Source organism: Hypanus sabinus, chromosome 18 (assembly GCF_030144855.1).
Source record: "Hypanus sabinus isolate sHypSab1 chromosome 18, sHypSab1.hap1, whole genome shotgun sequence".
Taxonomy (NCBI): domain Eukaryota; kingdom Metazoa; phylum Chordata; class Chondrichthyes; order Myliobatiformes; family Dasyatidae; genus Hypanus; species Hypanus sabinus.
In genome coordinates, this window is record NC_082723.1 from 24,845,558 (window position 1) to 24,873,219 (window position 27,662).

The window sequence follows — 27,662 nt, forward strand, 5'->3', positions numbered from 1 at the left end:
GAAGAAGGGTCTCGGCCCAAAACATCAACTGTTTATTCAATTTCAAAGATGCTGCCTGACCTGCTGAGATCTTCCAGTGTTTTGTGTGCGTTGCTCTGAGCATATGTTTGTGGTCTTCTGCTGCTGTAGCCCATCCACTTCACGAAGTTCGATGTGTCGTGCATTCAGAGATGCTCGTCTGCACACCACCATTGTAACATGGACATTTGACTGATTGTTGCCTTCCTGTCTAGTTTGTTTCCTTGATCTAGTTTGTCCGTTCCTCTCTGACCTCTCTCATTAACAAGGCGTTATCGCCCACAGAACTGCCAGTCACTAATATTTCTTCGGTTTTTGCACCGTTCTCTGTGAACTCTGGAGATGATGTGCGTGAAAATCCCAGATCAGCAGTTTCTGAGATACTCAGATCTCTCTATTTCTTTCTCTCTTCCTCTCCCTCTTATCCTCCCCTTCTCCCTCTGCCTTTCTCCCTCTCTCCCCCCTCTCTCTCTCTCACTCTCTCTCTCTCACTCTCTCCCCTCCCCTCCCTCCTTCTCACCCCCTTTCAAAGAGTTTATTAAATGCCCTTAATGTATCTGCCTGTACCCCGGTCTCTGTCCCTGGCAGGCACTTCACACATCACCACTCACTGGGTAAGAAACTTCACTTACCTTACGTCCAAGTACTATTGAACCACCTGTTCAAACTCTTCCGACATTAACCCCAGTGTTTTACCTAGGACTTTATAACAACCAGGTCAGCTGATTTGGCGATGTTGAGTGAAGAGTGACTTTGATTTAGAAGGTTATGAGTGGAACAGATGGAATAGAGAGCCAGTATCTTTTTTCCAGGGTTGTAATGTCTAATTTCAGACATTTCAGAGGCCGTGCTTTTTCGGTGAGAGGGGTAAGTTCAAAGGAGATGTCCCAGGCATGTTTTTCACACAGTCACTGATGGGTGCCTGGAATGTGCTGTCAAGGGTGATGGTGGAGGCAGATGTGATAGAGACATGTTAGCAGCTCTTAGATAGGTTCATCAATAACAGAGAATGTAGAGAAAAGGACCATGTGCTGGCAGAAAGCTTTAGTGTTGTTACTTCACCTGCGAATCTGCTGCGGTCGTCTATTGTGTCTGGTGCTCCCTCTACATTGGTGAGACCTGTCGTGAATCGAGCCAAAAGCAGAACTTCCCGGCGAGCAAACGTTTTTATTCCCATTCGCATTCCCGGTCATGACCATTTGCGCTGGGGTGAGGCCACCCTCCTGGTGAAGGAGCAACACCTTATATTATATATTTATTCCTTATATTTCCATAACACCTTATACTCCAACCTGAAGGCATAAATATCAATTTCTCCTTCTGGTAAAAAAAATACCCCTCCCCTCTTCTTGCATTCCCCACTTTAGCTATTTACCCCTTTTCATCTGCCTATCACTTCTACTGGTGCTCCTCCTCCTTCCCTCTTGCCTATGTTCCGCTCTCCTCTCCTATCAGATTCCTTCCTCTCCAGCCCTTTACCTTTCCTACCCATCTGGCTTCACCTATCCCCTTTCAGCTGTTCTTCTCCTCCCCCCAACTTTTTATTCTGACATCTTCCCCCTTCTTTTCCAATTCTGAAGAATTGTTTTGCCCAAAATGCCAACTGTTTATTCATTTCCACAGATGCTGCCTGGCCTGCTGAGTTCCTCCAGCATCTTGTGTGTGTTGCTCTGGATTTCCAGCATCTGCAGAATATCTCATGCTTATAGCTTTAGTTAGTCTGGCAGGGCATTGTGGGCTGAAGCAACAGACAAAATGCTGTGGAGAGACTCGGTCATAGCATCAACTGTTTGTTCACCTTTATACATACGACCATAAGACATAGGAGCAGAACTAGGCCATTCAGCCCATCAAGTCTGCTCCACTATTCCATCATGGCTGATCCCAGATCCCTCTCAACCCCATACACCCCCCTTCTCAACATATCCATTGATGTCCTGACTGATCAGGAAACAATCAACTTCCGCCTTAGACACACCAACAGACTTGGCCTCCACCGCTGTCTGTGGCAGAGCATTCCACAGGTTCACTACTCTCTGGCTAAAGACTTCCTCCTTGCCTCTATTTTAAAAGGTCACCTCTCAATTTTGAGGCTGTGCCCTCTAGTTCTGGATATAGCCACCGTAGGAAACATCCTCTCTGTCCACCCTATCTAGTCCATTCAACAGTCAGCAGGTTTCAATGAGATCTCCCCACATTCTTCTAAATTCCAGTGAGTACAAGGCCAAAGATGCCAATGACTTCGCATATGTTAACCCCTTCATTCCCAGAATCATCCTCATGAACCTCTTTTGGACTCTCCAATGACAACACATCCTTTCTGAGATATGTCGACAACACTCTAAGTGCGACCTGACTAGTGTCTTAAAAAGGGTTTATGAAGGTTGGTGGAGGGGTAGGTAGTGCTGACAAAGCAACGCGATTGCAGCAGGACTTGGGCAAATTGGAAGAATGGAGAAAAAAGTGGCAGATGGAACTCAGTGTTGGGAAATGAATGATAATGCATTTTGATAAAAGGAACAATAGATGCTGTTGAATGTGCTGAGATGGATCCAGATTTTCCAGAATCTCTTCTTTCTGATTGTGGCCTGAAGAGCCTGTCCCTGTGCTGTCCCATTCTATGTTCTGTTGGTTATCATGAGCAATGTAGTCTCCTTCACGGCAACCAGTTATATAGCTTCCTGGCTTCTGGAGACAAGGAAGGAACTTTTCACAAAGTTGATAGGATTGTAAATATCTTTGCACATCAGTCGGTTCAGTGACAACAATAAAGACAGTGAAGAGACAGGCAGAGATGAGGGGTTGTGAGGGTTAACGAGATCACAGTCACATCTGCAAGGCTGGTGGCTTCTCAGGGTCAGGAGGACCGCTGACAATAGGGAAGACCCCGTCTGACGGCTGTGCTGACTTAGCCGATGTGCTGCAGACAATTGGGCTTTGAATCATGGGGCGGCAGAGAGGGGAGAGGAAATCAGTCACGGCTCCTGTTACCAATGGTGATCCAGTGACCCCTGTCTGAAGAGGCACGTCAGGTGGAGCCAGAATCCAGTTTCATTCTGTGTCGCTCAAAGCCAAGTGGGGCACTGTCACTCACTGTCTGGTCCACGGCAGCTTCTTCGCTCTGTCCACACCCGAATGATGGACACCTCGGGTGAGGGATCGGAAAACTGACTGGTGCCTGCAGACAAGCTGCCCAGAAAGTGCCTGGTCCTTTTGGAGAGGCAAAGAGAAAAGGGAGGACATCTTTAAAGTGTTCCCTTTTCATCTTACACCTATGCCTTCCACTCTTGGGCTCCTCAACTCTTGGAAAAAGAATGTGACAAGATTATTGTGTGAGGCAGGTGCTAAGAATTAAACAGAGCAATGGATTTGTGTGAGGGCTTGAATTAGTATTTGAAATTTAAGGTTAAGATTAAGAACAAAGGTTTCAGGACAAGCTTGATTGGAGAGAAGTTTTATGGAAATGGAAACAGACCAGAGTCATAGAATCTAAAGTCAAAGTAAATTTATTTCTTCATTCTCAGGTACTTCCTGAATGCATGTTCATGGTCTTCTGCTGTCCTAGCCCACCGATTTCGAGGTTCAATGTGTTGTGCACTCAGGGATACTCTTCTGTATGCCACAGGTGAAACCAAGTGGTCAATTGAGTTTCTGTTACCGTCCCGTCAGCTTGAACCAGTCTGGCTGTTCTCCTCTGACCTCTCTCGTTAACGAGGCGTTTTCACCCACAGAACCAGTCTGGCCGTTCTCCTCTGACCTCTCTCGTTAACGAGGCGTTTTCACCCACAGAACCAGTCTGGCCGTTCTCCTCTGACCTCTCTCGTTAACGAGGCGTTTTCACCCACAGAACCAGTCTGGCCGTTCTCCTCTGACCTCTCTCGTTAACGAGGCGTTTTCACCCACAGAACTGCCACTCTCCGGATAGCTTTTTTTCTGTTTTACCCACCATTCTGTGTAAGCTCTAGAGGCTGTGGACGGAGGTGAGGAGAAATCTCTTTCACCGAGTGGGTTGCACATGTTTGAGATTATCAGCTATACAAGACTGTGATCAAGGATTAAGGATCAGCTTTATTCATCAGATGCATTTACATGCATTAGGAACTTGCTGTGATGTGTTGGTCAGGGCACGATATGCCACAAAAAGAACAACATTCAGCAAGTATAAACAATAGAGAATTAGGTAAAACTACATTTTGGCCCAGTGGACTACACTGGCCAGTGAACCCACCTATTTAACCTTACACGAATCACAGGACAGTTAACCAGCTGACCACCACACCTTTAGAATGTGGGAGCACTCAGAGGAAACCCATGCATTATCCTTCTCATCCCCATCCTCCCGCCTTCTCCCCATAACCTTTGACGTCCTTACTAATCAAGTACTTATCATCCTCTGCTTTATGTATACCTAATAACTTGGCCTCGACAGCTGTCTGTGGCAATGAATTCCACAGAATCACCTGCCTCTGGCTAAAGAAATTCCTCCTCATCTCCGTTCTAAAAGTTTCAAAAAGATTTCGCCCCACCAATTTTTTATATATAGATAGATAGATGTGTGTGTGTGTGTATTTAAAATAGTTAAGTTAAATAAGTAGTGCAAAAATAAAAATTAAAAAGTAGTGAATTTAGTGTTCACGGGTTCAATGTCCATTCAGAAATCGGATGGCAGAGGGGAAGAAGCTGTTCCTGAATCATTGAGTAGGTGCTTTCAGGCTTCTGTACCTCCTCCCAGATGGTAACAATGAGAAGAGGGCATCGGGGTGCAGTGTAGTGTAGTGGTCAGCTATTACAGCGCCAGTGACTCGGGTTCAATTCCTGCCACCGCCTGTAAGGAGTTTGTATGTTCTCCCCGAGACCCTGTGGGATTCCTCCAGATGCTCCAGTTTCCTCCGACAATCCAAAGGCATAGGGAGTAAGTAGGTTAATGGGTCACATGGGTGTAATTGGGCAGGACAGGGTCATTGGTCTGGAAGAGCCTGTTACTGTGCTGTCTCTCTAAATAAAAATAATAAATATATGTGCTATATAAAAACTAGAAGCCAACTCATCTGACTAAAGGCTAACAAATCCCTGGAATTCATGTCCTGTGTAACAAGATTGTAAAGAAATGGCCACTACAATATTGCTTGGTACAGCTCCCAAATTTTGGTCTTTACCTACACAAATTTTCTGAGCAGCGTATTAAAATAGACCCTAACGCAAGCATAAAGCAGTGAGTCAGCACAAACAATTCCGAACACGAAACCAGCCTTGAATGCTTCTCATGTATCTTGGTGTCAACTCGAAAAATTTAAATTTCAGCTCGTTTAACCATCATTCATGCATACGAGCCCAAGCCTGTTTAAGGACCAGCAATTAGGATAGCATTTTTAAATTTTAATGTGCCTTATACACGGCTTTAAAAAAAGGCATTGAAAAAAAAATGTGAAGTGCAGAGCAAGTCTCAGTCAGGTCAATTTTTTTCAAAACAAAAGCTAACAATCACAATAAAACACGAGATAAATGGCTGTGTTTCTGTTGCACTGGGAATCCCGGTGGTGTGTGAAGTAAGTACAATTGCCAGAATTTTGCTTCTTGAGTTACCCAATATTCTTCTTCACCTCCATTCAACATTCCATGACCACTTTAAGCCAAGTATTTGACTTGCATTTAACTTGCATCTGTGTCTCCCCGTAAATATGGAAGAAATTCTCTTCTCGCTGCTGTCATCAGGAAGGGGATACAGGAGCCTTGGGTCCCGCACCACTAGGTTCAGGAACAGTTATTACTCTACAACCATCGGGCTCCTGAACCAATGAGCTTATAGGCTGTGGGATAAGTTCAGTGTTGAGGGGAACCTCCCTCACCTCAACACTGAACTGATCCCACAACCTATGAACTCACTTTCAAGGACTCTACAACTCATGGTCTAAGCAATAATTCATTCATTCAATTACTTTTTATTTACATACTCTATGTATCTATCTATTTATTTATTTAACTATCTATCTATCTGTTTATCTATTTATTTGCTTATTTATTTATTATCTCTTTGTTTACCTATCTATTTAGTTAAACATTTATTATCCTTTTTTATTGTTTGCACAGTTTGCCTTTTTCACAAACAAGAGAAAATCAGCAGATGCTGGAAATCCGAGCAACACACACAAAATGCTGGAGGAACTCAGCAGGCCAGGCAGCGTCTATGGAAAAGAGGACAGTTGACATTTCAGGCCAAAACCCTGAGGCAGGACCACTGTCTTTCTCACATTGGTTATTTGTCAGTCTTTATTTGTGTGCATTTTCATTGATTCTATTGTATTTCTTTGTGAATGAATCTCAGGGTAGTATATGGTGACCTATGCGTACTATGGTAATACATTTATTTTGAACTTGGAACTTTGAAATTCCATGCTAAGATTCAGACGTCTGAGAAAGTGGTTGGGCAGGTTACATTAACAATTTAGCTGTTAAATAACTGTTAGATATGGATAAGAAAGATTTAGAGGGGAGCCACCTAAGCACAGGCGGATGGGATTAGCTTAGCTGGGCAACATGGCCAGCACCGACAGTTTGAGCGGAAGGGTCTGTTTCTGAGCTGTACTACTCCACAGGAACAGCTTACAAGTGCGATGGAATCCTCTCTGTTTGCCTGACTGATTGCTGGTTCCCAAACGTGTTTTACACCACGGACCAATACCATTAAGCAAGGGGCCAGTGCACCCCAGGCTGGGAACCCCTTGACATAAGGTGACTTCGACAGGAAATGATAAAGAAGTGTGGTGGGGTGGGTTAATTGGTGAAGCAATGTGGTAAACTGTGTTAATTAGTTAAGTAGTGTGGTGGATTGGGTTAATTAGTAAAGTAGTGTGGTGGGATGGGTTAATTGGTGAAGCAATGTGGTAAACTGTGTTAATTAGTTAAGTAGTGTGGTGGATTGGGTTAATTAGTAAAGTAGTGTGGTGGGATGGGTTAATTGGTGAAGCAATGTGGTAAACTGTGTTAATTAGTTAAGTAGTGTGGTGGATTGGGTTAATTAGTAAAGTAGTGTGGTGGGATGGGTTAATTGGTGAAGCAGTGTTGTAAACTGTTTTAATTGGTGAAGTAGTGTGGTAGGATGGGTTAACTGGTAAAGTAGTGTGGTGGGGTGGGTTAATTGGTGAAACAATATGGTAAACTGTGTTGATTGGTTAAGTAGTGTGGTGGGATGGGTTAATTAGTAAAGTAGTGTGGTGGGGTGGGTTAATTGGTAAAGTAGTGTGGTGGGATGGATTAATTAGTTAAGTAGTGTGGTGGGATGGGTTAATTAGTAAAGTAGTGTGGTGGGATGGGTTAATTAGTAAAGTAGTGTGGTGGGATGGATTAATTAGTTAAGTAGTGTGGTGGGATGGGTTAATTAGTAAAGTAGTGTGGTGGGATGGGTTAATTAGTTAAGTAGTGTGGTGGGATGGGTTAATTAGTAAAGTAGTGTGGTGGGATGGGTTAATTAGTAAAGTAGTGTGGTGGGATGGGTTAATTGGTTGAGCTGTTGATCAGCCTGATGGGTTGGGAGAAGTCACTATTCTTGAGAAACGGTGAACACAACATTGAACCTAGATGAAAGCTGCAAGGTTGAATGCTCATTTCCCTCCGCAGAGTCTTCCTGACCCACCGCCTTCCTCCAGCTTTCTGTCAGTTACAACCGGTTGGAGGGTTAACTCCACGTCCACATCTAGCATAAATAAGGGCAATTGCAATAGTAGGTATGAAGGTGGAGTTATGCCAATTTGGAGAAAGGATTTCATAAAGGAGAGAAATCAAAAGATATCAGGGATGATGTTAAACTGAAAGGTAAGGCAAGGACTTAGTGGTAGCCCAGAGGGTTGGGAATATTTCAGACCTCGGTTGATTGATGCTTGATCATTCAGGGTATGAAAGGATATGGGCAGCAGGCAGGAGATTGCTTAGAGGAAAATGGATCAGCTATGATGAAACGGTAGAGCAGACTCGATGGGCCAAATGGCCTAATTTGGGTCCTATATCTTATAGTCTTATATTCAGGAAACAATAACAAAAAGCTACAAGCACATAAGAAAAATCATGAGTAAACATTACTTCTTTTAATTTAGGAAATTATTTGCAGTAATGAGTCCTTCCAGCCCAATGAGGACACCCCATCCAATTACACTATATGACCAATTAACCTAATAACCTGTACATCTTTGGAATGTGGGAGGAAACCAGAGCACCTTGAGGAAATACATGAGGCAAAGGTACAAACTCCTTACAGACGGGTCGCTAGAGCTGCAATAGCTTTATGCTAACTGGTACAGTACCATGCCACCATCACTGCTATTCGTTCACCTCTTAAATCCCAGAATTCCCACCTAAAACACTGTCCAAGTGGAGATACAAGAGATTGCAGAAACTGGAATCTGGAGCAACAATCCATGCGCTGAAGGAACTCGAGCAGCATCTGTGGGGAGAAAGGGATTGTTGACATTTCTGGTCAAAACCCAGGATCAGGAAGAACTACCTGTACCGCAGAGATTCCTTCTTAGCAGTTGGCGAAGGCAACTCACCACCATCTTCAAGGACAGCTTCACAGGCGGTGCCTCGAGAAACCGGCATCTATCATTAAGGGCCCTCATCACACAGGCCATGGCCTCTTCTCATTTGTACCATCAGGAAGGAGGTACAGGAGCCTGAAGACACACACTCAGCATTTTAGGAACAACCCCTTCCCCTTCCGCCATCAGATTTCTGAACAGACCCATAAACACGACCTCATAATTCTATTTTTGTTTGCTTTATTTATTTATTTTGTTGGGTGTTAACGCAAATGCAATGTTCCACTGGGCACGTGAGGAACAAACTTGAATCTTGAATAAACTCGAATCTTATAAAACGTTTGTGTCTTTGCACTGTGCTGCGGCCATGTAACAACAAATTTTATGCATCACGTGGGAGAGGAAAGCAGGAGGGAGGATAGTAAACTCCATTCTGATTCTGTTTCTGAATTTTAAACCATTTCTGAGAGCAACCAATTCCTGAAAGGAAATTTAAAATTACATGCCCTTAATTTCCACTGAGCTAGAACTCATTATCTGTGTAAAGCAAACGTGAGTGTTGAAGAGAGTCAGGTGTGTGCTGCCCACTAACACTAAAATGAGCCTTTTTCCACATCAAACAAAACATTACAATCAAGGCAATTAAAATGCTGCATTGTGTAATGTAATGCTTTGGGAGTCATTTTGCAGTGTTTACATTGCAATGTGCATCTTTACTTCAAATAAAATACTTCACATTAACTTTTCTGAAACAAGGTTTTACTGCACCCAGTTGACACCGAGTAAAAAATTCATGTGCAAACTCTGATGCACTGGAGATGTTTTGTGAAATTAGCTGCATTAAATTGTCTGCTCAGCACTGGGATGGTGTCATGGCTTCTCACAGTGCCAAGTCAGCAGCAAATATTTGAAATAGTACTTTAGCAATTCTGGTTCCTGTGTGAGGTCATCCATTTTGAACAAGAAAAGTACGGGAGCAAGTAATGCCTCGGTCCAATGAGTCTTACTGGTCCGTGTACGCAACGGTCATTAAAGTGCTCTGGATCCAGATGCAGATTCAGATTCATTTATATATTGTGCAAATATATTTATGTATAAAAATGTATTTATATATATATATATATATATATTTGCACATATTGTGCAAAGTCTTCGGCACAAGTAAATAAATTCTGTAAAGTGAACATGCTTTTAAAACCAATGAAATTAGAAGTTTCTAAATATTGGAAAAAATGATAAAAAGTAAACCAAAAGAAGGAAGAAACTAAATCAAGTCAATATTTGCTGTGACCACCCCTTGCCTTTAAAACTGCATCAATTCTTTTTGGTACACGGCCATGCAGTTTTATAAGAAAATCGGATGGTAGGTTGTTCCAAGCATCTTGGAGAACTCAATAGACAATAGACAGTAGGTGCAGGGGTAGGCCATTCGGCCCTTCTAGCCAGCACCGCCATTCACTGTGATCGTGGCTGATCATACACAATCAGTACCCCGTTCCTGCCCTCTCCCTATATCCCTTCACCCCACTATCTATAAGAGCTCTATCTAACTCTCTCTTGAATGCATCCAGAGACTTGGCCTCCACTGCCTTCTGGGGCAGAGCATTCCACATATCCACCACTCTCTGGGTGAAAAAGTTTTTCCACATCTCTGTTCTAAATGGCCTACCCCTTATTCTTAAACTGTGGCCTCTAGTTCTGGACTCACCCATCAGCGGGAACATGCTTCCTGCCTCCAGCGTGTCCAATCCCTTAATAATCTTATATGTTTCAATCAGATCCACTCTCATCCTTCTAAATTCCAGTGTATACAAGCCCAGTCGCTCCAATCTTTCAACATATGACAGTCCTGCCATTCCGGGAATTAACCTTGTGAACCTATGCTGCACTCCATCAATAGCAAGAATGTCCTTCCTCAAATTTGGAGACCAAAACTGCACACAATACTCCAGGTGGGGTCTCACCAGGGCCCTGTACAACTGCAGAAGGACCTCTTTACCCCTATACTCAATTCCTCTTGTTATAAAAGCCAGCATGCCATTAGCTTTCTTCACTGCCTGCTGTACCTGCATGCTTGTTTTCATTGACTGATGTACAAGAACACCTAGATCTCGTTGTACTTCCCCTTTTCCTAACTTGACTCCATTTAGTTAGTAATCTGCCTTCCTGTTTTTGCCACCAAAGTGGCAACCTCACATTTATCCACATTAAACTGCATCTGCCATACATTTGCCCACTCACCCAACCTGTCCAAGTCACCCTGAGTTCTCATAACATCCTCCTGACATTTCACACTGCCACCCAGCTTTGTGTCATCAGCAAATTTGCTAATGTTACTTTTAATCCCTTCATCTAAATCATTAATGTAAATTGTAAACAGCTGCGGACCCAGCACCGAACCTTGCGGTACCCCACTGGTCACAGCCTGCCATTCTGAAAGGGACCCGTTAATCACTACTCTTTGTTTCCTGTCAGCCAGCCAATTTTCAATCTATGTCAGTACTCTGCCCCCAATACCACGTGCCCTAATTTTGTCCACTAATCTCCTATGTGGGATTTTATCAAAAGCTTTCTGGAAGTCCAGGTACACTACATCCACTGGCTCTCCCTTGCCCATTTTCACAGTTCTTCTTGCTTCTATCTCCAGTACATCAAAACATGCAGTGAAATGATGGTGGCAGTAAGAAGAAAGCATGTCCGATGTGGTGAGGATCCTTAAGGATGGAAGCCACCTTCACTGCCATTTAATGATGTCCTCGAAGGTGGGGAGGCTTGTGATCACGATGTGTCATTTGTGTTGATGGCCAACACAACCCAAGGGTGTGCTGTGATGATGTCGACTCAGGCCTGAGAGGCCAGCGTCGGGCATTTTCACGCCTTACAAGGCGCGGAACGAAAGAGTGTGTGGCGCGCCACTCCTCACACAGACATTTCGCGGTATTGTTCTTTATTTTACGACATCGAGTTGCGAGCTCAACACTCAGCCTGGAGCTGATGGAAAGCGTACTCAGGAACAGCCGGACTGGATTCGAACCCGGGAACCTCCGTTCCGGAGTCCCTGCTGATGTCACTGCGCCACCGGGGGGGGGCAGCCCGCAAGTGTCTCCACAAATTCCGGCTCCAACATAGCATGCCCACAAAGTTCAGCAAAGCAACAACAACAATGGAACAATAGCAAAACAAGTCCCTTTTCTCCCTTCAGTACACCCACCCACTTATACTCAAACAGTCTGCCAATTCCAGGACAGGCCAGCTCCGAGCCTCCAGCAGACCAGCAGGCTTGCAGACATCAGGCCTCGGATTCACCAGTGGATTTGCAGACTTCGACCATCGGTCCTTGACTTCAGTACTTCTGTTCGAACTTCAGGCTTCGATCTTTAGTATTGACCCCAGGGCTCACCAATGACAGGAGGCCGAACACCAGGCCTCAAACTCTGAATTCACTGGCTCGCGAACCATTGACATCACCGGACCTCATTAGTCTTTTCTGAATATGATGAAAAAAGCTTATGCACAGCATCGAGAGGGCATCACAGTAGGTTATTTGGCCTCTCAAGCCTGCCCTACCACGCAAGACGACCACGGTTGAGTGTGGATCTTCAGGCTCTTGTACCTCCTTACCGATGGTAGCACTGTTCCAGATGGTGAAAGTCCTTCATAATAGAAGCCACTTTCACAACCTTTTATAGATGTCTTCAGTGGTAGGGAGGCTTGTGTCCACTTTGGAGAGTTTACAACCCTCTGCAGCTTCTTTCAATCCAATGCACTGGAGCCTCCAAACCAGACAGTGATGCAACCAGTCAGCATGTTCTCCACAGTACAGCTGTAGAAATTTGCTAAAATCTTTGGTGATATACCAAATCTTCTCAAACTCCTAATGAAGTATAGCCACTGGAATGCCTTCTTCACGATTGTGTCAATGCGTTGGGCCAAGGATAGGTTCTCTGAGATGTTGACACCCAGGAATTCAAAGCTGCTCCCCCTTTCCAGTGCTGACCCCACAATGAGGACATGTACGTTCTTCTTCCTGAAGTCCACCATCAATTCCTTGGCCTTGCTGACACTGACAAGGTTGTTGTTGATCTCTCAAGACATTATGAAACATTTTGAATTGGGGTTCTGCTTCATCAAGCCCCTTGCTCCATCTGCCAAAAGCAGAATTTCCCTGTAGCCAAGCATTTTAATTCCAATTCCCATTCCCACTCTGACATGACCTCCTCTTGTGCCACGATGAGGCCACCATCAAGGTAGAGGAGTAACACCTCTTATTCCATGTGGGTAGCCTCATGTGGAATGAACATCAATTTCTCCTTCCAATATTTTTTCCCTTCCCTTCCCTTTTCTTCTATTCCCCACTCCAGTCTCTTATCTCTTCTCACCTCTGCCTGGTGCCCCTCCTTCTTCCCTTTCGCCCAAGGTCCACTCTCCTGTCCTGTCAGTTTTCTTCTTTGCCAGCATTTGCCATCAATCACCTCCCAGCTTCTTACTTCAACCTCCCTTCCCCAAACCACCTGGCTTCACCAATCACCTTCCCCACCTTTTTTATTCTGGTGTCTTCCCCCTTCCTTTCCAGTCCTGAAGAAGGAAGGGTCTTGGCTCGAAATTTCCATGGATGCTGCCTGACCTGCTAAGTTCCTCCAGCATGTTATGTGTGTTGCTCTAGATTTCCAGCATCTGCAGATGTTTCTGTGATTATGAGGCACTTACTTTTTTTTAAGCCAAAGGGACTATATAGTTTTGTAGTGGTCTACGTCCTATGTTCTGTGGATTAGATTCGTCCACCTGCTGCGATATCTCCTTCTTTGGCTAGGTGTGAAAATAATTGGTTGTGGGGGCAGGGGGCGGTGGAGATACGTCTCTACCAAAGGAGGTGAAAGGAGCTCTTCCCCTCTGCCAGCCTGCAAGTTACCCTTTGGCAATTTGTAGCACCTGCTTAGCCCCAAGATCAGGCTCACATGAAGCCATGGGAACAGGTCGATGGTCGTACGGGCAGCTGGTGCAGATCACAAGTCCTGGTTACGTGAACACTGATGTCAGGCAGACAAACTCTGAAGAATATTGATCATGACTGGGATCACGCGTCCTTTAAAGACACTGTCCAGAGGAAGGCAATGGCAAACTACTTCTGTAAAAAAAAAATTGCCAGCAAATACTGCATTCAGTTGTGGTTGCCTCGTTATAGGAAGGGTGTGGAGCTTTAGAGTGGGTGCAGGGGAGATTCACCAGAACATGTCGTATGTGGAATGGTTGAGTGAGCAATGGCTTTTCTCTTTGGACCGATGGTGAATGAGAAGCAGCTCAACAGAAACGTGTAAGACTGAGAGACATAGATAGAATGGACAGCCAGAGCCTTTTCCCCAGGGTAGGGGTGGCCAGTGTCGGAGGACATCAGCTTAAGGGGAGTGGAGGAACGTTTAGCAAAGATGTCAAAGGGTGTCTTTACCGGAAAGTGGAAAGAGCCTGGAATACTCTGCTGTGAGTGGTGGTAGAGGCAGTGAAACATAGAATGCCAGAACCATACAGCACTTCATACCACAGGCCCTTCAGCCCATTGGGATTGTGCTGACCTTGCAACCTACTCCTAGCCCATCTCTCCTACACAGCCCTGTGCCTATCTATAAGTCTCTTAAATACCCCTAATGAATCTGCCTCTACCATCAGCCCTGGCAAGGCGTTCCATACACATACTTCTCCCAATGTAAAAAAAAACACCTCTGACATCCCCCTTTACTTTCCTCCAATCACATTAAAATTATGTCTTCTTATACATTTAAGATATTTAAGAGGTTCTTAGAAAGACAAATGGATGAAAGGAAAATGTAGGATTACGGCTATGTGCTGTAGGAGGAAGAGTTTAGATTGATATGGAGTAGATTAACATTGTGGCCTGTGGTATACTGCACCATTTTATGTGTAACACATGCAAAAATGTTGGAGGAACTCAGCAGGTCGGGCAGCATCTAGAGAAAGGAGTAAATAGTCAATGTTTTGTGCCTAGATGAAGTTCCAGCACAGAAGCGTAGTGGTTAGCACGACATTTTACAGTAGCAGCGACCCGGGTTCAATTCCTGCCGCTGCCTGTGAGGAGTTTGTACATTCTCCCTGTGACCATGTGGGTTTCCTCCAGGTGCTCCAGTTTAATTAGTCATTGTAAATTGTCCCGTGATTAGGCTGGGGTTAAATCAGGGGTTGCTAGATAGCATGGCTCGTTGGGCTGGAAGGGTCTGTTCTGTGCCGTATCCCAAAAAATAAATAAACAAAAGTCTCAAGTGAATACATATATATATATACACACACACACACACACACACACACACACATATATATATATCTCACTAGGATGCCTAGGACTTTTGCACAGTACTGCGGTAATTTCATGTATCGCATTCTACTGCTGCCACGAAAACAACTTTCATGGCATATGTGAGTGATGATAAACCTGATTCTGAAGTGGGTCTCCATTGTGGACTGAGAGTGGGAAGTGGGCAGGGAGAGGGGAGGGAGTGGGAAGCACCAGAGAGACATTCAGTAGCTAAACATAAGCTAAATGTTTGCAATCAAATGACCTTCCCTGATGTCTTAGGGATGGGTGTGACTGGACTCTCACCACCCCTTGCCCCTGGCACACTTTCTCTGCCATCTGACACACACCCCTCCTGTGGCACTCCACCCTTGCCACTCCCAACATCCTTTACTCCTGCCAGATTTACAAACTCGGTCTCCCCTCCACGTTGACAAACACAGTACCGGGCAAAAGTCTTGGGCACCATAGCTATATATCTATATATATCTGAGACTCTTGCACAGTACTATAAATAAATAAAGTCCCAATGAAGGGACTCAGCCCAAAACATCAATAGTTGATTCATCTCCGCAAATGCTGCCGGACCTGGTGAGTTCCTCCAGTATTTTGTGTGTGTTTTGCACCACCTGCGTGCAGAATTTCGTGTTTGCCGCTGAGAAAATGGCCGCTCAGCTTAAGACCCTGAGTGGGCTGAGGGTCTGAGCTCGACTGAACAGGCCTGAATGTGTTCTGCTGCACAATGCTGACTTCAGACTGCGCGTGAGAGGGAGGGCGACCTAGGTGACGGACTGTCTTCGCAACAACACTCGGGCCAAATCAGCCTCTTAGACCCCCAGGTAGCAAAGGGCATCCCTTTCACATTCTCGTTCAGGCTTCCTGAAGTGCAAAAAATGCAATTTTCCCGAGCTGTAATGGTTATGATTATTAGGCACTGATGCCTCTATACATCATCCCCACCTCCTGCTGAGGAGGGTGGAAGCATCTCTTGTCAGGCTAATCAAGTGACAGGCAAGAGTTGATGGCCTTCTCTGGTCACTCCTCCTGCCTTGTGGATATACTCGGAAAAATCAAACGTGTGGCATAAAGTGAGGAATTGAAGATCCTTGACAAAGCTTTCTTTCACATTCGGAGTTCTTTTCTCTCTCTGCTGCCAAGTTCCTCGAATAAGTTACTTGAACAGATTCTGCCGCACCAGGAATCCAGTTTTCTTTCCACAACGATCTGTCATGTGCTGATGTGTGCTGCTGTCCTGGCTAAGAGAGGTCGGCTTGCTGCTTATCCTGTGACTGATTTTAATGAAGGGTCCGTTGCATTGATAGGTCTGTTGGCTTCAGTCCACCACAAGCATAAGCGTGTCTCCAGAACCACAATCCCACTGTTCTTGGTACCAGGAAAAGTGTCTCTGTTACATTTACCACTCTGAAAGTAGATTTCACCTCCCTACAGGAAAGATATCAATAAGATTGAAAGGGTGCAGAGAAAATTTACAAGGATGTTGCTGGGTCTTCAGGACATGTGTTCGCGGGTAAGTTTGAAGAGGTTAGGACTATCTTCCTTGGAGCGTAAGTGAATGAGGGGAGATTTGACAGAGGTGTGCAAAATTATGAGGGCTATAAGACCTTAAGACATGGGTGCAGAATGAGGCCATTCAGCCCCCAAAGTCTGCTCCACCATTCCATCATGGCTGAGTCCGGATCCCACTCAACCCCCTACACCTACCTTCTCGCCATATCCTTTGATACCCCGACCGATCGGGAAACAATCAACGTCCGCCTAAAATATACCCACGGACTTGGCCTCCACCGCAGTCTGTGGCAGAGCATTCCACAGATTTGCAATTCTCTGGCTAAAAGAAGTTCCTCCTTACATCTGTACCTAAGGTCGCCCCTCAATTCTGAGGCTGTGCCCTCTAGTTCTGGACACCCCCACCACAGGAAACATACTCTCCACATCCATCCTATCTAGTCCTTTCAACATTCAGTAGGTTTCAATAGGATCCACCAGGATTCTTCTAAATCCCAGTGAGTACAGGCCCAAAGCTGTCAAGTGCTCCTCATATGTTAACCCCTTCTTTCCCAGAATCATCCCCATGAACCTCTTCTGGACTCTCTCTAATGACAACACATCCTTTCCTGAGATATGGGGTCCAAAACTGTTGACAATACTCCAAGTGCGGCCTGACTATTGTCTTATAAAGCCTCAGCATTATCTCCTTGCTTTTAAATTCTATTTCCCCTGAAATAAATGCTAACATTGCATTTGCCTTCTTTACCACAGATTCAATCTGTAAATTAACCTGGGGGTTTTGCACGAGGACTAAGTCTCTCTGCATCTCTGATGTTTGAACCTTCTCCCCATTTAGATAACAGTCTGCCCTATTGTTCCTTTTACCAAAATATATTATCATACATTTCCCAACACTGTATTCCATCCGCCACTTTTTTGTCCATGAGATGGGGTAAATACAAACAGGCTTTTTCCATGGAGGTTGAGTGAGACTAGAACTAGAAGTCTTTGGTTAGTGTTGAAAGGTGAAATACTTAAAGGCAGCATGAGGGGAAATTCCTCACTCAGAGGGTGGTGAGAGTGTGGAACGAGCTGCCAGCAGAAGTGCCGGATGTGGTTCAGTTTCAACGTTTAAGGGAAGTTCGGATAAGTACGTGAATGGGATGAGTATGGAGGGCTACGGTCCACTGCTGATTCCCAGTGCCGGCAGTCGGGGATCAGCTCCTGCTGCAGTCTATATATGTTCTCCCCGTGACCTCGTGTGTTTCCTCCGGGTGCTCTGGTTTCCTCCCACATTCCAAAGACGTACTGGTTAGGGTCAGTAAGTTGTGGGCATGCTGTGTTGACACAGGAAGCGTGATGACACTTGTGGGCTGCCCTCAGCTCATCACAGACTGCGTTGGTCATTGGCACAAACAATACTTTTCACTGTATTGTATTGATATTTCGATGTACTGGACATATGATAAAGCTAATCTCTGTCTTTTTGTGTTCACCCAACGGCCACACTTTAAGTCATTGAGCCTCGACCCCCCCCCACCAGAGAATAGGTTTTTCTAATATCTTACACCAACAGTAGTCACAGAATGAGACAGCACAGACACAAGGCTCTTCAGCCCATTAAGTCTGCAGGAGCCCTTAACCACTCATTTACACTAATCCTACATAAATACAATTTTGTCCTCCTCACATTTTCATCAGGCTCCTCCCGGAATTTGCTGCTTGCCTTCACAATTACACACTACAGGCAACTGAACTTCCAAACCACACATCTTTGGATGTCAGATGAAACTAGAGCACTCAGAGGAAACTCGCACAGTCGTGGAGAGAAAGAAAAGATAAAAAAGTTGAGCTTTATTGGTCCCATGTGCACCGAAGCATGAGGTTGAATGCATCATTTTGTGTCAAATCAAACAGCGAGGATTATGCTTGGGGGAGACACGGCTACAGCCACACTTCCAGCAGCAACATAGCATGCCTACAATTCACTAATTCGAACCCATACCTCTTTGGACTGTGGGAGGAAACCCACACAGTCATGGGGAGAACGTACAAACCTCTTACAGGCAGCAGTGAGAATTGAACCCTGATCTTATGACTGACACTGTAAAGAATTAAACTATCCACTATGATACCATTGATGCACCATCAATAACTCACACTGAGACGTAGGCGAGATATCGGCTTTTATTGACTGGAAGAAGGAACCAGGAGTGAGTGTCTATCATACAAGGTCCTGGAGACTGAGGCCGATCTTCAGGCCGCAGGTCTCCTTTATACAGGGGCCTGTGGGAGGAGCCACAGGAGCAGTCAGCAGGGGCGTGTCCCGACAGGCACATAGTTCACCACAACCATGATGCTGTGAAACAGCACAGACAGCACCCAAGGTCAAGGTCTCTCAAATTCTCTATTAACTTTGCCACTGTGCTGTCTAGTTTTCAAATACAGCTGTTCCTCCCTTTAGAAACATTCCAATTCCAAATTTGCATTATTAAAACAATTGACTTTTTGGGGCAGTTTACAAACACTTTCTTCCTCATTTGGACAACCCTTTTGCATTTTAAATTTCCCATGAGAAGTTGTGGAAATCAAAATGCAAACCATTATCATATTTTCTGTGAATGCCCTATTATCAAAGACTATTGGAGGGGGATACACAATGCTCTACAAGACATCTTTAAATGTGAAATACCCTTCGAAAGTAAGACCATATATTTTGGGTATATACCTCAAGAATGGTTGAAAAGAGATAAATAATGAATATACTGCTGGTGGCTGGTAAAAAGGTCCTTACTAGGAAATAGTTATCACAGGAGAGCCCAGCCTTAAATGTATGAATGGAAATTACAATGGACATTTACAAAATGGAGAAGATAACAGCATCTGTTAATCATAAGTTGGAACAATTTGATTCATACTGGGAAAAATGGTTTAACTACATAACACCTCATAGGCTTGATTTTATTCTCACAGGTCAAAGAATATGTTGTAAAAAAAAGACCACTCCCTACTTTGTACATAGTTTTCTTATTTCAATTGTTCCTTCTCTCCTCTCCTTTCTATAAGTGTATACCTCAGATAATTATTATGTGGAGATTTGTGATATATATGATTATATGATATATCTGAAATACATCTTATGGAAATGTTTGTTTGATAAACTTCAATAAAAAATAAATTACAAAAAAAAATTCCCGTAAAGGAACATTTTCCAAGGATTCATCCTTTTTGTAAATCAAGGATTGCATGTGCTGTTGAATTCTTCTCTTTTTATTGATCTTATTTATTTATTGAGATACAGCGCAGAAGCCCTCTGGCCCTTTGAGCCATACTGCCCCAGCAATCCCCCGATTTAACCTCAGCGTAATCACAGGACAATTTACAATGACCAGTTAACCTACCAACCAATACATCTTTGGACAGTGGGAGGAAACCAGAGCACCCGGAGGAAACCTGTAGTCACAGAGAGAACATACAAACTCCTTACAGGCAACAGTGGGGATTGAACACTTGCTTATGGTACTGTAAAGTGTCATGTTAACTATTACGCTACTTCGCTCTTCTCTCCTGAAGGGACTTACTTCCTCTCTCTGACAGTCTGTTTTACCTTAGCTGTCTATATGGGTTTCTGTTTCTCGGCTTGCTTTCGACCAGGTATCTGACTATGACTATAAGCACAAGAGATTCTGCAGATGCTGGAAATGTTGAGCACAAAACGCTGGAGGAACTCAGCAAGTCAGGCAGCATCTATGGAGGGGAATAAACAGTTGATGTGTCATGCTGAGACCCTTCCTCAGGACTCTGATGAAGGTTCAACAATCTGAAGTATTTACTAGCTTTCCTTTCCCGTGGACTCGCGTTCAAGGACTCTAAAACACATATTTTCAGTATTATTTATTTACTTACTGTATATTTTTATTTGCAGAGATTGTCTTCTTTAGCACATTGGTTGTTGTTCTGTCTTTGTGTATAGTTTTTCACTGATTGATTGTATTTCTCTGTTTTCCTGCAAGACAGTGAACCTCAGGGTAGTAAATGGTGACATATAAGTACTTGGATAACAAATTTACTTTGATCTTTGAACTTTGAATGCATTGCTTCCAGGATGAGGCTCCCTCTACTGGCCAGATATGAAATGGCATCAGGAGTCCCAGGTCACCGCATCCAGGACAGGTAAATCACCTGTCCTCCAATCCTAAACATACATCACACTTGCTCACCATCACGAGTGTAGAGGCCACTATTTGAAGCAGCGGGAAGGAAGGGGTGAAACCTAAACATTTATTCCCTCCATCACCAGTGCCACAGCGTCTGCCATATACAAAGGTCACAATTATTATAAATGGCACATCGTTATTCATCCGGGCTTTACAGGCAGCACCTTCCTGACCTGTGACTTCAAGTACCAGGAGGACAACAGCTTCAGGTGCATGGGAGCACCATCACTTCAAAATTCAAGGTTCAAGTTTCAAAATTGTTGAATGTCATTTCCAGCACTGAAGTGTAAAGGAAAATTAAATAACTGTTACTCCGGATCTGATGCAGCACAAAGAAAAACACAATAAGATAAGGAACACCGCAATAAAAATACACAATGAGATAGCTTATATACATAGATTATTTGTGTGTCCCCAAAGTGACGCTCGGCACAAGAGTGTCCACAGGAAATGATGAAGTAGTGGTGGTTGGGGGTGTGGAGGGGTGGGTGAGTGGGTGGAGGTGTTGATCAGCCTTACTGCTTGGGGAAAGTCCCTGATGGGAGTGAGATAGACAGTCCATGAGAGGGGTGGATGGGATCCTTCATGATGTTGCTGGACCTTTTCTGGCATGTTTACGTATATACACGTGTCCTTGATGGTGGGCAGGCTGGTGTCGATGATGCGTTGGGCGGTTTTGACTGCCCATCATAGAGCCTTCCTGAACGCCATGGTGCAGGATGCTTTCTACCGTGCACCTGCAGAATGACAAGAGTATCGTCCAACTCACTCCCGCCTCCTCCGAAAGTAGAGGCATTGGTAAGCTTTCCTGAACCTGTAGGAGGTGGTCCAATCTGTACACCATCCCCTCTTGGAAATAAGTCAAGAAGACAACCTTCATCATAAGACCATAAGGCATAGGAGCAAAATTAGACTATTCCGCCCATCACATCTGCTCTGCCATTCAATCATGGCTGAATTATTTTCCCTCTCAACCATACTCTGCTGCCTTTTTCCCTATAACCTTGGATACCCTTACTAAACAAGAACCTTCAACTTCCGCTTTAAATATACCCGATGATTTGGCATCCACTGAATAGTAGGATGTCTTTTCAGAACAGAGGTGTGGAAGAATTTCTTCAGCTGGAGTGTGGTGAATCTGTGGATTTAATTGCCACAGAGGGCTGTGAAGACCAAGTCTTGATAGTTTGGGATCAGTAACTCCCTTTACTCATAGAAACAAGCCTTAAACAAGATTTTAAAGAATATCAAGCATAGAAACAGCACTGCAAAGTACAGACCCCTTGGCTCACAATGTTGAGTCAAACTTTTAACCTACTCACTACAAGTTTATCTGACCCTTCTCTCCCACACAGTCCTCCATCTTTCTTTCATCCATGTGCCTATCTTAAATGGCCCTAATAATCTGTCTCTACCACCACCCCTGGTAGCATGTACCATGCACCTACCACTCTGTGTAACCTCTCACACCCCCCTTCATAATTTTCCCCAGTATTATGCCCCCTGGTATTAGCCAGCTCCACCCTGAGAAAAATTCTCTGGCTGGCCACTTGATCATTGCCTCTTGTCATCTTGTACTCCTCCGTCAAGTCTTGTCTCATCCTCGTTTGTTCCAAAGAGAAAGCCCGAGCTCACTCAGCCTATCCCCATAAGACAGGCTCTCTAATTCATGCAACACGCTGGTAGATCTCATCTGCACCCCTTCTATAACTTCCACATCATTCCTTTAATGGTTAATTCAGTTTGCAATAACTGACCGATTCAAACCTGGCACATGTTAACTAGATTCTTTCGTGGTGTAGGCATTTTTTTTTGGACCATGACTGCTCCTTTTCCTGACTGGTAGAATTTCAAGAAAACATTGAAATCCCTAAACTAAGCCTGTTCCTTTTTTCAGATTTTGATGTTCGTTGTGAAATGTCATATTTAGCAACCTTTGGCTGCTGGACTCAATTAGCTGCCATACCAATCTTGCTTCAGTTGGCAGAACTCAGGCTCCGTTCTCCCTGAGAAGGAACGGCGGGCTCCCTCGCGATCCTCAGAACTCAACTGGTCAACGAGAATCTTCCAGTGTCCCCTGCGTCCTCCATTTCTCATACCTCAGTGAGCTTCTAGCGCGGTCTCCTGACCCCTGGACTTCGTTGTCAAGGTGATGGCTGCTGTTTTCTGAGGCAGTTGCTTCACACCTCCCTTATGTGCTGTTGTTGGATGTGTAGAACTGAACTAAGTGGCTGCAAATTTTAAACAATACCAGGTATCAGTTTTAAATATAAATAGGATGCAATTCCCTCAAATTGTTGTCCATGGCAATTGTTGTACCTACCAATGTACGTTCTGGTCTCAAATCATCAGAACCTTATACAATTATTAACTCCAGCTAAAAATGAAGTCAGCTAATCCAGGGAAAACAAGTTAGTTTTTAAGGAACAGAGTGTCTGGAACTGATCACTTTTCCCTGACATTTAATCCTTTCCCTGGTGCTCGCTTTATAAATAGTTTTGATGAAAATGTCTCCGAGGTCAAAATTCCCAACTGTATGTGTTTTTTTTCTTTCTCTCTCTCTTTCTCTCTCTCTCAAACAATCGTAAATTATTGTGCGTACATTATTATGAGTAATTGTCAGAGAAGACAAAAGATTTTGACTCATTTTAAAACAAATAGAAGAAGGGGCACCTTTAATACATCAGAGTTTAATTCTGACGCCAGTTATAAGGAACTTATACATTCTCCCCATGACCACATGGGTTTCCTCCGGGTGCTCCAGTTTCCTCCCACAGTCTGAAGATGTACAGGTTAGTAGGTTGATTGGTCATGGTAAATTGTCCTGCGACTAAGTTAGTGTTAAATCGGGAGCTGCTGGGTGGCACAGGTTTGTGGGGCCAGAAGGGCCTGGTCCGCGTAAGTAAATAATAGCACACTGCAGAATTCCATTTTCCCTCTTGGCTCAAGAAAACAGGCAACTTCATTGCAAGAAGTGAACAGATTGGATGAGCTCAATATTAGTTCTTCAATGATCAACCTTCTGCCATTTCAAATGTAAATTACAATATTAGATTGGCCTGGCAGTATTGATTTTAGGAAGAAAAGTACTGTGGAAGGATTGAAGTCACTGCTGATGCCTTCTGATTCTCTGAACAAAAATCCTGACAATTTTCAACAGCACATTTCACAACGGGGGGTTTCTTAGTCAATAAAGAGGTTTAGAACTCTCAACCAAATGAATTTCTGATGATGTCATAGTTGATGATAGTGTGTACCCAAATTAATAGACTTAGTGTTAAAAGCAGATAGCACCTAATTAGCGTAAGATTAACCCCTTGGGTCTCATTACTATTCATATGATTGAACTTCACAGAGCTTCTCTTGGCCTGTTACAGCTGTACAACCACAGAACATTAACACAGCATTCTGTAGACAAATACAGGCCAGCAGAGAACTAAATTGATTTATTAAACAAAAACCAGTGAAAAATATTTCCGTCACTTTGAAGCTCTCTGCGTTCGGTCGTGATGGAATCCTGGGCCTGTCACTTGACCTGAAAAGAATGGCGTTGCTCCCAGGAATTGGGAGCAAGGACGCATTCGTCTCAAGTCCATTGTGCATGGTTATTAGACGCTGACTTTGACCCTCCAATGACCTGAGCTTGCGCCTTTTGCCATAAGTGATGCTGCTTTATAACAAAAGGTCTGCCAGATCCTGAGAAACGTCGTTGCCTAGCAACTTGACCCTTGTCACGGAGCTGGGAACCTTTACAAAACCAGCCACCAGGGTCATCCAAGTGTCAGGGGCTTCAAAATTGTCGGTGCCAAGTATCAGAGCCTTGACAGTCGTGGGCTGCAAAGAGATAAGTTCAATTCTTTTTTCCACGAAGTTTCGAGTATGAGAACTGAACCGCCAAGCACCTCCTCCGCGACGAATGCCACAATTAGATTTCAGCAAACCCGACTTACCACATTAACCATAGTGCCAGGTATTCTATTGTATGTTGCATTAAACCGCATTAATAATTGAACACGGACTCCTCTCAATAGACATCAGTGTGACAAGGGGACGCACCTTTAGAACAAATCAAAGGTAAAAACTGTGGAAGTATGAAAAGGAAATGCTGCTTCCAGTATTCTCTCATAGAAAGATGTGATTTATGACTTTGAGATGATTTCTTCAGGAATGCTGTGACATGGAACCTCTAAGCCACTCTATTTCACTCACCACAGAATTATAATCAGAAGTTACCCAGCAACCTTATAACCACATCAGCAATTCTCAGGGACTTGTTTGACAAATATAATCTAATTCTGTTGCAAATTATTACCCTAAACTAACATGAAAGATTTTATTTGTATTTCATCTGCACTTATCAAACCATTGTCATCAAATGCAGATCGGACCACAGATTTTTAATATTTTTGTGGTTGTTGGACTGTATACGACACAGGAGCAGAATTAGGCCATTCAGTCCATTGAGTCTGCGCCAGCATTCAATCATAGCTGATTTATTTTCCCTCTCAACACCATTCTCCTGCTTTCACTCCGTAAGCCCTGACATCCTTACTGATCAAGAACCTATCATCCTCCGCTTTCAATATATCCGATTACTTCGCCTCCACAGCCATTTGTGGCAACAAATTCCACAGATTCATTGGAATTCTGGCTAAGGAGGCTCCTTAGACTGTAGGCGCTTCAATTTCACACATGGTCTGGTTAAGGAGGCTCCTTCTCATCTCTGTTCTAAGGGGACATACTTCTCGAGACTCCCCCGCTATAGGAAACATTCACTCCATGTCCACTCTATCTCGGCCTTTTAGTGTTTGGTAGGTTTCAATGAGGTCATCTCCACCGAGTATAGGCCCAAAGCCACCTTTGTTGACCAGATGGAGCCAGACCATCTAGAGAGGGGATTGGAGACAATCACGTCTCTCTGGGTGTGAGGCCATGAACAACCTGACTTGGTGAAAACAGCTGACTTTCTTCCCCAGAGGAAACCTGATGGGTGTTTATGCTACCTATTCACTAGTATAGTAACTTAACACATTACCATGACAGCAGTAATGTCAGGGTACAACTCCCACCGCAGTCTGTAAGCAGTTTGTACCTTCTCCCTATGATCACGTGGGTTTCCTGCGGGTGCTCCAGTTTCCTCCCACAGTCCAAAGTTGAACAGTTAGAGTAGGTAAGTAGGGGGCATGCTACCTTGCTGCCTGAAGCATGGCAACACCAGCGGGCTGCCCCCAGCACATCTGAGGACTGTGTTTGTCGTTGACACGAAACAGCGTGTTTCCCTGCACGGCTTGACATTTTGACTTACGTGTGACAAATTGGGGTGGCATGGTAGCATAATGGTTAGCAAAACGCTTTCAGGTACTGCGTGCAACGTGCTGGAGGGTCTCGCCTGAAATATTGACTGCTTATTCTCATCTGCAGATGCTGCCTGACCTGCCGAGCTCCTCCAGCACATTGTGTGTATCACTCTCGATCTCCAGCGTCCGCAGACACTCTGTCTCTTTGCTTTACAGTACTGTCAACCCAGATTCAGTTCCCACTGCTGCCTGTAAGGAGTTTGTACGTTCTCCCCTCGACTGTGTGGGTTTCCTCTGGGTGCTCCGGTTTCCTCCCACAGTCCAATGATGTACCAGCTGGTAGGTTAATTGGTGTTTGTAAATGGTCCCGTGATCTGGCTAGGGTTAAATCGGGGGTTGCTGGGTAGCACGGTTTGAAGGGCTGTGTCTCAATCAATAAATAAATAAATAGCAGTTGTTTCTGTTGCTGAAATGGGGATGCATAGATACTCAAATTCATGTTGTATTTATTGGTTCATTCTCAATACTAAGGACCTCCATCATCGTACTTTCTTCTCACTGCTGCAATCGGAAATGAGGTACAGGAAGCATAGGTCCCACACCGCCAGGTTCAGAAATAGTTCCCTCAACCATCAGGCTCCTGAACCAGTGTGGATAACGTCACTCGCCTCAACTCTGAGCTGACTCCGCAACCTACAGACTCACTCTCCAGGACTCTACAGCTCGTGTTCTCAGAATTATTTACATTTATGCCAGTGGGGGGAGGGAAGAGAACTCTCAGAGGATATTGAGACCAGAAGAGCAGGGGTTAAATTGAGAAGAAAGATTTGAGAAGTCGAGTTTATTGTCATATGCACAACTACGTGCATGACAGGTGCAATGGAAACTTGTTTTCGGCAGCATCACAGGGACGTGACGTAGGGGACACAACATTCACAAGGAAAGCAAATTCCTACAGTGATACTGGTTAGTTGCACAGGATCGGGAAAAGCAGCGGAGGTTTGCAGAGCCGGCCACTTCCGTCGTGGACACTACCCTCCCCACCATCGAGGGCATCTGCAAATCTCAGTGTCTCAGGAAGGCAGCATCCATCATTAAGGACCCCCATCACCCAGGAAATGCCCTCTTCTCATTACCACCATCAGCCTGAATACCCACACTCAGTGCGTTGGTAACAGCCTCTTCCCCTCTGCTATCAGATTTCTGAACGGTCCATGAACGCTACCTCACTCTTCCTCTTTTCCACTACTTACTTATATTATTATAGTGATTTTTTATTTATTGCACCGTCCTGCTGCAGCAAAAAAGAACAAATTTCAAGACATAGATCAGTGATAATAAGCATGATTCTGATTCAGATGCTAAACGTAAATGATATAAGATTATGCAAGAAAAGGCACAATTAGAACTGGTTGGGTTGAGTAGTTCTCTGATCTCATCGCTGATTGGCTATGTGGCGAACTTCGTGCGTAGTGGTCTGGAATTTTGCTCATAGGTAGGACTAAGGTCTACGTGTTTGTTCACAATTTTCTTGAATGCTGAGTGTTCACTTGTGCCGTGACTTTTACTGATGTCCATTCGAGTTTGTGCCCCTCTCGATCTTCACGGGTAGAGATTGGGGAGAGTTGGTCATGACATTTTACAGCCAGATAATTTCATGGATCCTAGTGGGTAGTTTTCTCCCAGTTTGCTGCAGTCAGTCCCCACATTGGATTTTGTAGACCACATTGGTCTTGTCTAATAGCTTAGCTCATTCTTCTGGTCTGCAGAGTACGCTCCTCAATGTAGTTGG

The 27,662-nt window shown here is 44.3% G+C and overlaps 1 long non-coding RNA gene across 1 annotated transcript; it reads right to left on the minus strand.

Annotated features, from left to right (window-relative positions):
• Positions 1-798: 798 nt before the first annotated feature.
• Positions 799-22,867, minus strand: LOC132377493 (uncharacterized). Its single transcript, XR_009506657.1, has 4 exons — positions 22,540-22,867; positions 20,263-20,362; positions 1,081-1,241; positions 799-950 (listed from the first exon to the last, which is right to left on the minus strand). It is a non-coding gene; the product is annotated as an uncharacterized LOC132377493 (long non-coding RNA).
• Between the last annotated feature and the right edge of the window lie 4,795 nt (positions 22,868-27,662).